Source organism: Bactrocera neohumeralis, unplaced genomic scaffold (assembly GCF_024586455.1).
Source record: "Bactrocera neohumeralis isolate Rockhampton unplaced genomic scaffold, APGP_CSIRO_Bneo_wtdbg2-racon-allhic-juicebox.fasta_v2 cluster09, whole genome shotgun sequence".
NCBI lineage: Eukaryota > Metazoa > Arthropoda > Insecta > Diptera > Tephritidae > Bactrocera > Bactrocera neohumeralis.
This window is the reverse complement of record NW_026089622.1, coordinates 7936283-7946131: the sequence shown is the minus strand read 5'-3', so window position 1 is coordinate 7946131 and position 9849 is coordinate 7936283. Positions and strand designations below refer to the sequence as shown.

At 35.0% G+C, this 9849-nt stretch overlaps 1 pseudogene; it reads left to right on the top strand.

Annotated features, from left to right (window-relative positions):
* The first annotated feature begins 6934 nt into the window (after positions 1-6934).
* LOC126764765 (small nucleolar RNA U3) lies at positions 6935-7076 on the top strand (annotated as a pseudogene).
* Positions 7077-9849: the final 2773 nt, after the last annotated feature.

The following is a 9849-nucleotide window of genomic DNA, read 5'->3' as shown; positions in this document are numbered from 1 at the left end:
AGGTCTAAAAATTATTGCAGGTACAATGGACAGTGACGATGAAGAACAAATAACTAAAACTCTTAAATTACTACATACGAACGATGAAAACTTAACTTACGAAATGAACAAACTAACCTATATAAACAATGTCATGAACTCCCAAATCCAGAATATAACTAACCACATAAACTATCAGCAAAACATTATCGGGGACTACTTAAACAAAGTCAAGAATGTTATAGGGAATAAAATTTCAACCATATAGGACGAGATAACATTTATAGAGCACATATACCAGATTAACAACGACATCTCACTCCTACGGCATCACGTAGACGACATAGGACAGATTATTTTCTCCGGGAAACTGGGAATCATCCCCACAGATATTCTCAGCCAAACCGAACTCGAATTAATCACAGACATCGACAGTTATACTAATATTAAAGTAGCCATAGCACTTCACGAAGGTAATATTTATAATAATTCTCTCTATACCACAATATTCGCAAGATTCACTATCCATGGTGACATTCGTACCCATTTCTGACAAAAATAATACATCCATAAAGGTTAGCCACTCTAATGTTCTCATAGATTCAGAAAGCAATATTTATAGCACATATATTAAAGATAATATAAAAAGAAATCTTATAAAAATTAACGATGATTGTTTAAACAAAATACTAAACTTTGAAGAAGCTAATTGCAAAATGCAAATATTAAATACACAAGAGATAAGCGAAATAATTCCTGGAGTACTAATTCTTAAACATTTTAACAGCACAATATCCCATAACTGCAACAAAGCTAAATTAAACATTTCAGGAAATTACTTAATCAAATTCGAAAATTGTGAAATAAACGCGTTAAACAAGACTTTTACAAATGTCAAAATAAAAATACAAGACAAGTTTATTCTACCTAATATAATTACAAAAATTAAAGACAATAGTAAAACAACACTAGCAGACATAAAAATTGAATCTTTATATCTGAAGCAAATAGAATACGAAGAAACACTGAAAAATATACTATATACAGATAAGAACTCAAAAATACTTAGTTTTGGTATAGATATCTCAATTATTATATCAATATGTATCTTAATTACTTTTATATACCTCTTTAAGAATACAAAAACATATATTCCAAATGTACAATTAAAAAATGAAACTACTATAAACAATCCGGCAAAGATAATATAATTTCGTCGGAGCCTCAAACTAACGGTGGGGGTGTTATAAAGAATACTATATTCAAAGAATACGAATATTTATTAATTGAGTTTTCCAAAGAATTGTTTGTCCAAGTGAATTTTCGCTAACGAAAATGCAACAGTTAATAAAATGTACCACTAATTCCACTAACGAAAATGCAACAGTCAACAACTCCGAAGAATTTTAATAATTTGTATTTATTGTTCATTCAAGTGCATTTCCGCTAACGAAAATGCAACAGTTAACAAAATCTATAATAACTTTATTAACTGTATTACTTTGCAAAATGCATAAGACACATTTCCTAAGAATTTTTACGCAAGCATTTATTTTTAAGTTATTGCAAGAAAGCAAAATATTAGTATTTAAGAAAGCACAAAATAAAACGGAAGGCGGATTATCGATTAAACCTTCAACTCAGTTGTTTAATTTGTCGTTGTTCATCACTTCGGTGAAAAAAGTATGCAACAAGACATAGGCAGTTAAGAGGGATGATTTTCATTTAAGCGGAGTACTACTTAACCGGGATTGACTGTACACAAAAATCAGAAGAATATTGAATATTTTCTTTGAAAAATTTCTAGACTTGAAATTCGACAAATAAACTATGTTGTCTATTTTATTCTAATATTTTTTAATACTTATATTTGCGGGGTTGTGACTTTTTCCATTTCCAACTTCAGAAATATATTCAATTTATGATTTTTAGCTTTTGAAATCGTCGCGCAAAGACGCTTGTCGGCAAGGCATGCTCGGGGAGATGTAATGGCGTCTACTTTTATGAATGAATCGAATATGCTTTTTGAAAATACGTTTGCGTTCATGAATGAAAATTTTGTTGTTGGGTAATTACTATAAATTTTGACGTCGGCAATTTGGCTGCCATATTGGTTTCTGATGCTTTTTCAAACGATTGTTGTTTTTGTAGAACAATATTTGTAATTTTTGCGGGTGACATATCCACATGTGAACGCATGTAAGTATGTACATATGTTGTGTATGCATTGTTTGTGTGGGAATGTCATACGCACATATTTACATGTGTACTCATATTGTAAGTATGTATGATGATTTTTGACACTATTACTGTTTTTCCAGAAGAATGTTTGTATTTTTTGATTTACATGCGTACGCATACATATATTATTTGTGTGAGAATGTCTGCGCACAAACATACATACAGGCATACCCTGCCAACATTTTCTATCGCAAAAGTCACTTATAAGTGACTTCAAGAAGTTACAATTCAACGTCTGCGATACATTTTTTTCATCATAGAAGTCACTTCCTTATTGAGAAGTTGTTCCCCGCGGACGTTACTTTCAGAAGTTACGTATTAGGGCCTTGTGGAAGTTACGTATTAGTGACTTGTGGAAGTTAAAATTTTCGTTTTTAAATTTTTTATATTTATTTCAATTCAAAAATGTATTACAAAAAAAAAAAAATAATTAATTCATGTGAATATTAGAAATACGATTTTTTAAATTTTTCAGTTCATTAATTGTTTGTTTTTTTTTGTACTCTGTCTCGGGCGTGAAGTATGTGCTGTTGACACACTTTATTTATATCCATATCGGTCGAGTTCGAATATTTGGAATGACAGGCATTTATAGGAAAATAGAATTAATTGATTTCTTTATAGTTATAGTTTTATGTGAAATATTACTTTTTATTAGTTCCACGCCAAGTTAAATTAACGGCCATAGCATCCGATATAATGGATTTCAATGCCATTCTTAGGAATGAAGGGAAATCCTTTCCTCCAACTCTGTATATGATATTTTTCTAAAATTAAATATGTTCCAAATATACAAATTTATTCATAATTATGGGCATTTAGTATAAGAAAATCGACCTACCAGCTGAGATGTTATTTTGTCGTTCAACAGCAGCTTCGTGTCAAAATCAATAAAGTCCTTGACATCCATGAAAGGTAAGGAAGGTATTAGAGACGTATCATCCTTCTCACGCATATTTCTTTGCTGCTTGACTTCAGTTTTTAACGCAACGACTTCTTCCGTCAAAGTTTTTATTATTTTTGTATTAGTTATGTAATAATGCATATTAATTTAGATGCTTCTCTTTTATTTATCAATTTAATAGCCTTTGCTGACAATTCACTCATTTTAATTATATTTTCAATAATATTTCAAATTAAAACACCACGAAACAAATAATTTTCTAGTTCCAAAAACAATATCACACTTTAGCACTGACCACAAACTGCAGAAGACACAAAACCAATGAACCAGATGTCAACAACTTCTTTTTATATTCTGTTGTTTTCATCTAATTTCATTTTGCATCGCTGCGACTTCAACGTCGGTGATTGCGTTCATTGTTTATCTTTTGCATAACGGGACAACAATCTTTAATATAACGTCTGGAAGTGACTTAAAAGTGACGCATTTGGCGTTTGACACGTGAACGCGACAACTATCTTTATTTTAACGTACGGAAGTGACTAAAGCGTGACGTATTTGGCGTTGCCGATAAAAGACACTTCCAAATGTTGGCAGGGTATGTGTGTACGTAAATATAGAGAAGCGCGCGCTTTTTATATTACTGAAAAATAATATCTTGATTTGAAATTGATTTGTACTTGCATACATACATATCTGCAGGATAGATGTGTATGAAAGTTTTAAATGATAAGAGGTATGATTTCATATATTATTATGGTAATATATTATGTTTTTAGGATATTACGATAATATTTCATGTGTATAGCATATAGACATGCATACGAAATTATATAATATTATCAAAGATAAGGAATGTTTAAAAAGTAGCTCATTTGCCCATTAACTACAAATATTACCATGAAAATAGCATGATTTAATAATAATGTTATCAATTTTGCATGAATTCGCAAAAATTCGCAAAATTATATTCATATCAATTGATATGATAGCATGTAAAAGTATAAAAATATAAGCCAAAAGGCCAACAGGCGTCTGTAAAAGAAATGTATATTTCTGAGCATGATTTTCATTGAATTCTCAGCTCTGTTCACTCATTTCTGTTAAAATTTCTCCTGCCGAGCCAAAAGTGGTGAAATCCACTAATAGAAAATTCATGGCTCTTGACAGTTCACACGCTTGTCCGTAGTTGAACCTTCTCTATATTATACGTTTTCTGCTACGTGCTTTCAGCGCCAACTAGCGACAATACCGCAAGACATTTTTGACAACCAATATATTCAACATAAAGTATTCGGTTACTCCCGAAATTAGCCCTTCCTTACTCGTTTTATTTTAATATATTGCATTATTATATTCAATCATGCATTTTTATTCCTTTTCATTCATAAAATCACTTTAAATAATTTTGTTCGGTTTTTGAGACCAAATGCTCCTATGTGCTGCGGTTCGAAAATCGGAGTAGCCTCCTTGTTAACTATAAGCAACTAAAAGTGCGAAAAATCTATAACTATATGTGTCATTAAATTTTACATTCGGGATAGTACAAGCCAGTTTTATAGTTCCCATTGTCAAAATTTGGTAAAGGGAGTGGCATTGCTCTCATTTAGGTGAAATCACATATCTGGGATCTAATGACCAATTCCAATCGAATACGGCATATAACGTAACTGTAAAATTTTTATATTACACTTTGAAAATTTACGAAATCGTATACAAGTCAAGCCTAAATAAAACTTTGCACAAATAGTGCCTTGGAGGTATACAATCCCAATCTCAAGAATTGTAAAAATTGGGCCATACCTGTTCAACCCTCCAATTACCAAATATGGAGTCTTCAGTGCCTGGTGCTAACTTTTTACTGTATTTAACGGTGAATCTGTGAGATATATTATTTCAATTAGGTGGATTCTCTTTCTGATAATAGTATGCCTGCACAGCAAAGCTGGATTGAATCTGGAATATTTTCGAACTTCCAGTTTAATTATACCGCATGTGTTTTTTTTCCTGACGAGATGATCGGTGGCTAAAATGGATAAAAACAGGTGAAAACTTGCTCAACCCTCAAATAACTAATATCAACATTTTTATACATCCAGTTGATTCAACTTCTTATATAAGGTATTGTTGATGGTATGTGAGGGACCTTAATGAAACTCAGAGATCCCCTTTTTCTAATAATATGTAGAATGCCAAAAACCGATAAAACCGACAGCTATCTCTCACATACGTATTTAAAGATTTTCACACTTCCAGTTGGCCTTATATTGTATACATCTCACAATATGTAATATATCTTAGAAAAATTATTTGAACATATATTATATTATTGAATTTACCTTAGTTAAATACTGAAAATATGTAAAATTTTATTAGAGAACTTCAAACAATTTCCGTTACCTATAACTTCTGATAGTGATGGTTTTGCGCTGAAAATGAATAGAGTTGGTCTAAGTAAAATTTAATTTAACTTAAAAAAATACCAAATTTGATTGTAATTCATTCCCGATTTCGTCGTACATTGAATGTTCAATTATTTCGCAACATTTTTATACTCTTGCAACATGTTGCTACAGAGAACATTATTTTGTTCACCCAACGGTTGTACGTATCACCAAAAATCAATAGAGATAAATATAGTGTTATATTTATGTACATAGAATATATAAATATTCAGAATGAAAACAACGAACTGAAGTTCGGATGACTGTCTGTCTGTCCGTGCAAGCTGTAACTTGAGTAAAATTTGATATATCGTAATGAAATTTGGTATGCACGTCCCTTGGCAAGAAAGATGTTGCAAGTACCGAGTATCCTTTTTCATATAAAACAAGTAAGGAAGGGCTAAGTTCGGGTGCCACCGAACATTTTATACTCTTGCATGATAAAGTGATAATCGAGATTTCATTATCCGTCATTTACATATTTTTTTATTTTGCTGTAAAATTAATTAGATTAGTAGTTCCTGAGATATGGTTTTTGGTCCATGAGTGGGCGACGCCACGCCCAGTTTCAATTTAAAAAAAAAAAGCCTGGGTGCAGCTTCCTCCTGCCATTTCTTCCGTAAAATTTAGTGTTTCTGACGTTTTTTGTTAGTCGGTTAACGCACTTTTAGTGATTTTCAACATAACTTTTGTATGGGAGGTGGGCGTGGTTATTATCCGATTTCTTCCATTTTTGAAATTATACTTCTTATTAGAGTTCGGAAAAGGTTGCGATAGACTCAGGTTGCGCAACCTTGCTCAATATGAATCTACGCAACCTTGCTGAATATGAATCTACGCAACCCCTTGCTCAATATGAATCTACGCAACCTTGTCTGCGAAGATGTTCGAGCAGCAAGCGAAGCGGTGACAATCGGCGATCGTTTGTTCGTTTCTTTCGGCACAGCTCGGCTTTTCTACCAACAACACAATGCTGCCATGCTTATGCTGTTGTTGTTTTTGTAGAACAATGTTTCAATTTTTGGTTGGTGACATATTCAATTAAAAAATCAATTCTGTTGGGATTCGAACCTACGTACCTAGGTGCTCGTCGTAAGTTTTAAAGCGCTTACCACCTAGACCACCATTGACACTTGTATAGCGTTGTCCTAATTATGGTTTGGTTATGCATGAAAGAAATACACAATGGATCGCCGATTGTTACCTCTTTCCTTGCTGCTGCTGCGCGTATGTATGTTTGTATGCTTGTTCATTATTGAAGTTATACTCCTTTTTCTTTCCTTTGTCTTTAATTTCTGCGAATTCTCAACTATTTTATGTGCCCTTTTGTTGAAATACCCTGCGTTGGTCCATTTTTTGGAAATCGACCCGCGATGACTAGGTATATCGTTTTATCTGACAGCGTGAGGTTTAAGAAGTTCATTTCTAATGTTGTCTTGTGGCATATTAGAAATGATGTTTCTTCGAAAACCGTTCGCTTACAACGGATAAAACGACTTCTGAGTGGTGATTTTAATGAATGAATTCTTTTTGGTTGAAATGCTCTGCGTTGGCTGTTGAAAAGTTAAGACTATACTTCTCAGGATCATTCAATTCTTTAAAGATATTAATGACCTTTAGAAATATGCATATTTGCATTATTTCGTTGTCATATCCATATTCGTAGCAATAGAATTTCTATGGCATAAGTAAAGTAATGGCCGCCGATTGTCACCCCTTGCCGATGTAGCAGCTTCGCCTACAATCATGCGTAAATATTTTTTTTTTTTTTTTTTTTTTATAGTAGGGGGAAGCATCGAAAGCCGAAGTGCGGAACTTTAATCCGCTAAACCTAACCTACTCCCAACTCAGGACTCTCCCACGGAACCACCGGCTAGGTATTACTTCGTGGGAGGGACAAGACATTTAAGTCTCCTCTATTTCGCGGACTGACGGACGCCTAGTCTGTTGAAAAGATCTCAGTTTGGTCATTATGAACGCTGACGCTTCGCTGACAGCTTTCCATTTATCAGTCGACTGACACATGAGTGTGGTCAAGTTATCGACCGTAAAACTACCACCGAGTATGGTTTTTAGCTGTTCCCTTGTATTCGAAAATCGAGGGCAATGAAATAATACATGTTCAGAGTCTTCTATATGCTCTGTACACGTCGGACAGTTCGGACTAATGTCATTGTGGAATCTGAAAAGGTAGGTTCTAAAGCATCCATGTCCACTAAGTATTTGGGTCAGATAGAAATCTAAGTCCCCATGTCGTCTGTCTATCCACGTGTGGATGTCCGGTATAAGTCGATGGGTCCAGCGCCCTTTGGATGAGGAATTCCACCGCTCCTGCCACATTTTAGTACTCTTGTTTCTCTCCTCTGTCCTTACCGATACTGTTTTAGGCGTTGATAATTGATATAAACGCTCGAGTTCATCTCCCTGGATGTCAATGGGCGGCATGCTGGCTAATACTTCAGCAGCGTCGGTTGATATAGTCCGGAAAGCACTAATTACCCGAATTGCAGAAAGCCTATGCACTGCAATTATTTGTTTTGCATACGCTTTTATATCCATTGCCTGTATCCATACTGGTGCCGCATACAGTATTACGGAACTCATTGCTATCGCTATTAAGAATCGCCGGCTGGAACGCACACAGCCTCTATTGGTCATCATTCTCGATAGCGCATTATAAATTCTGTTTGCCTTGGCGGAAGTATACTCCAAGTGTTCTTTAAATTTTAATTTGGAATCTAGTATTACCCCTAGATACTTCAATTGCGGCTGCGAGGTAATCTTGCATTCCCCTATGGTGAGCTCTATTCGTTCTTCTATCTTCCTAGTGCTTATCAGTAAAACTTCTGTTTTTTCCTCCGCCAGTTTCAGACTCATAGATGAGAACCATTGGCGTAGACTATTTAAGCACTCATTACATTTATTTCTCAGGTCGGCTAATTGTTTGGCGACTGCTACCACCATGAGGTCGTCCGCATAAGCTACTAGTTTCACGTCTGTTGGTTGCTGTCTTCTTAGCACCCCGTCATACATAAGGTTCCATAATAGTGGGCCTAACACTGAGCCTTGTGGTACTCCACTTGTGATAGAGTAGCTCTTGGTGCCTTCGTCCGTCTCAAAAATCAGCTTTCTGTTTTTAAAATAGCTCGTTATTATATTTATGAGGTACTCAGGGGCACGTATTTCATCCAGGGCTTTAATTATGTCTGCCCATTTTGCTGAGTTGAACGCATTTTTGACATCCAGGGTAATCAGCGCACAATACTTGTGCCACCTTTCCATCTTTTGCCACTTACTGCACATTTCGCAATATCGACGACTTCTCGTAGTGCGTCAATAGTGGATCTCTTTTTTATGAAGCCGTATTGTCTCTCTGATAATCCGCCGGCTTTTTGGATAGCTAGTTCCAAGCGGTTTCTTACGATGCTTTCGTACACTTTCCCAATCGTGTCGAGCATGCAAAGGGGTCGATATGATGAAGGTTCTTCTGGTGGCTTTTTTGGCTTTGGGAGTAGAACCAGGCGTTGAATCTTCCACGGATCGGGGAACACCTCTTCTAATATACACGCATTGTACATGTTAATAATCAAACTGGGTCTAAGAGTTATGGCTTCTTTAAGGGCTCTATTTGGTATACCATCTATTCCAGGCGCTTTAGAGTTTTTGATTTTTTTCGCAATTGCCAATAGTTCGTCTTCTGTGACTAATAGAGGTGGCTCCGTAGCTTCGTTTCTTTTAATGTAGGAAATGGATGCATGTGTGGGGAATAACGCTTCGACAACATTTTTCATAAATGATGCGTTCTTAGGTAGAACGCGCATGCGTAAATATGTATGTATGTATACGTATGATCGTGAATACATATCGACGCAGATTTTTGCGAGGAGCACCAGAAAGTTGTGCAATTTATGATTTTTAGCTTTTGCCATCGTCGCGAAAAGACCAGCTTTTGGCAAAGGCACGGGGAGATAATAAATTATAATAAATTTATGAAATGTGAATTTAAGTTTTCTAGTTTTCTTTCATACAAAATGATATGCATTTCTTGGAACATCACTAAGAAGTATAACTTCATCCGCGCGTAGGGACTCCACGCACCTTTTTTGAACTGTTTATGAAAATGCTTGAAGGAAACGGCTCTATAGAGTTTGGTTGACATAGCTATAGTAGTTTTCGAGATATGTACAGAAAACTTAGTAGGGGGTGGGGCCACGCCGACTTTTCCAAAAAATTACGGTTTTCGCCATTTTGTGGGCGTAGCAGTGGGCCGATTTTGCCCAT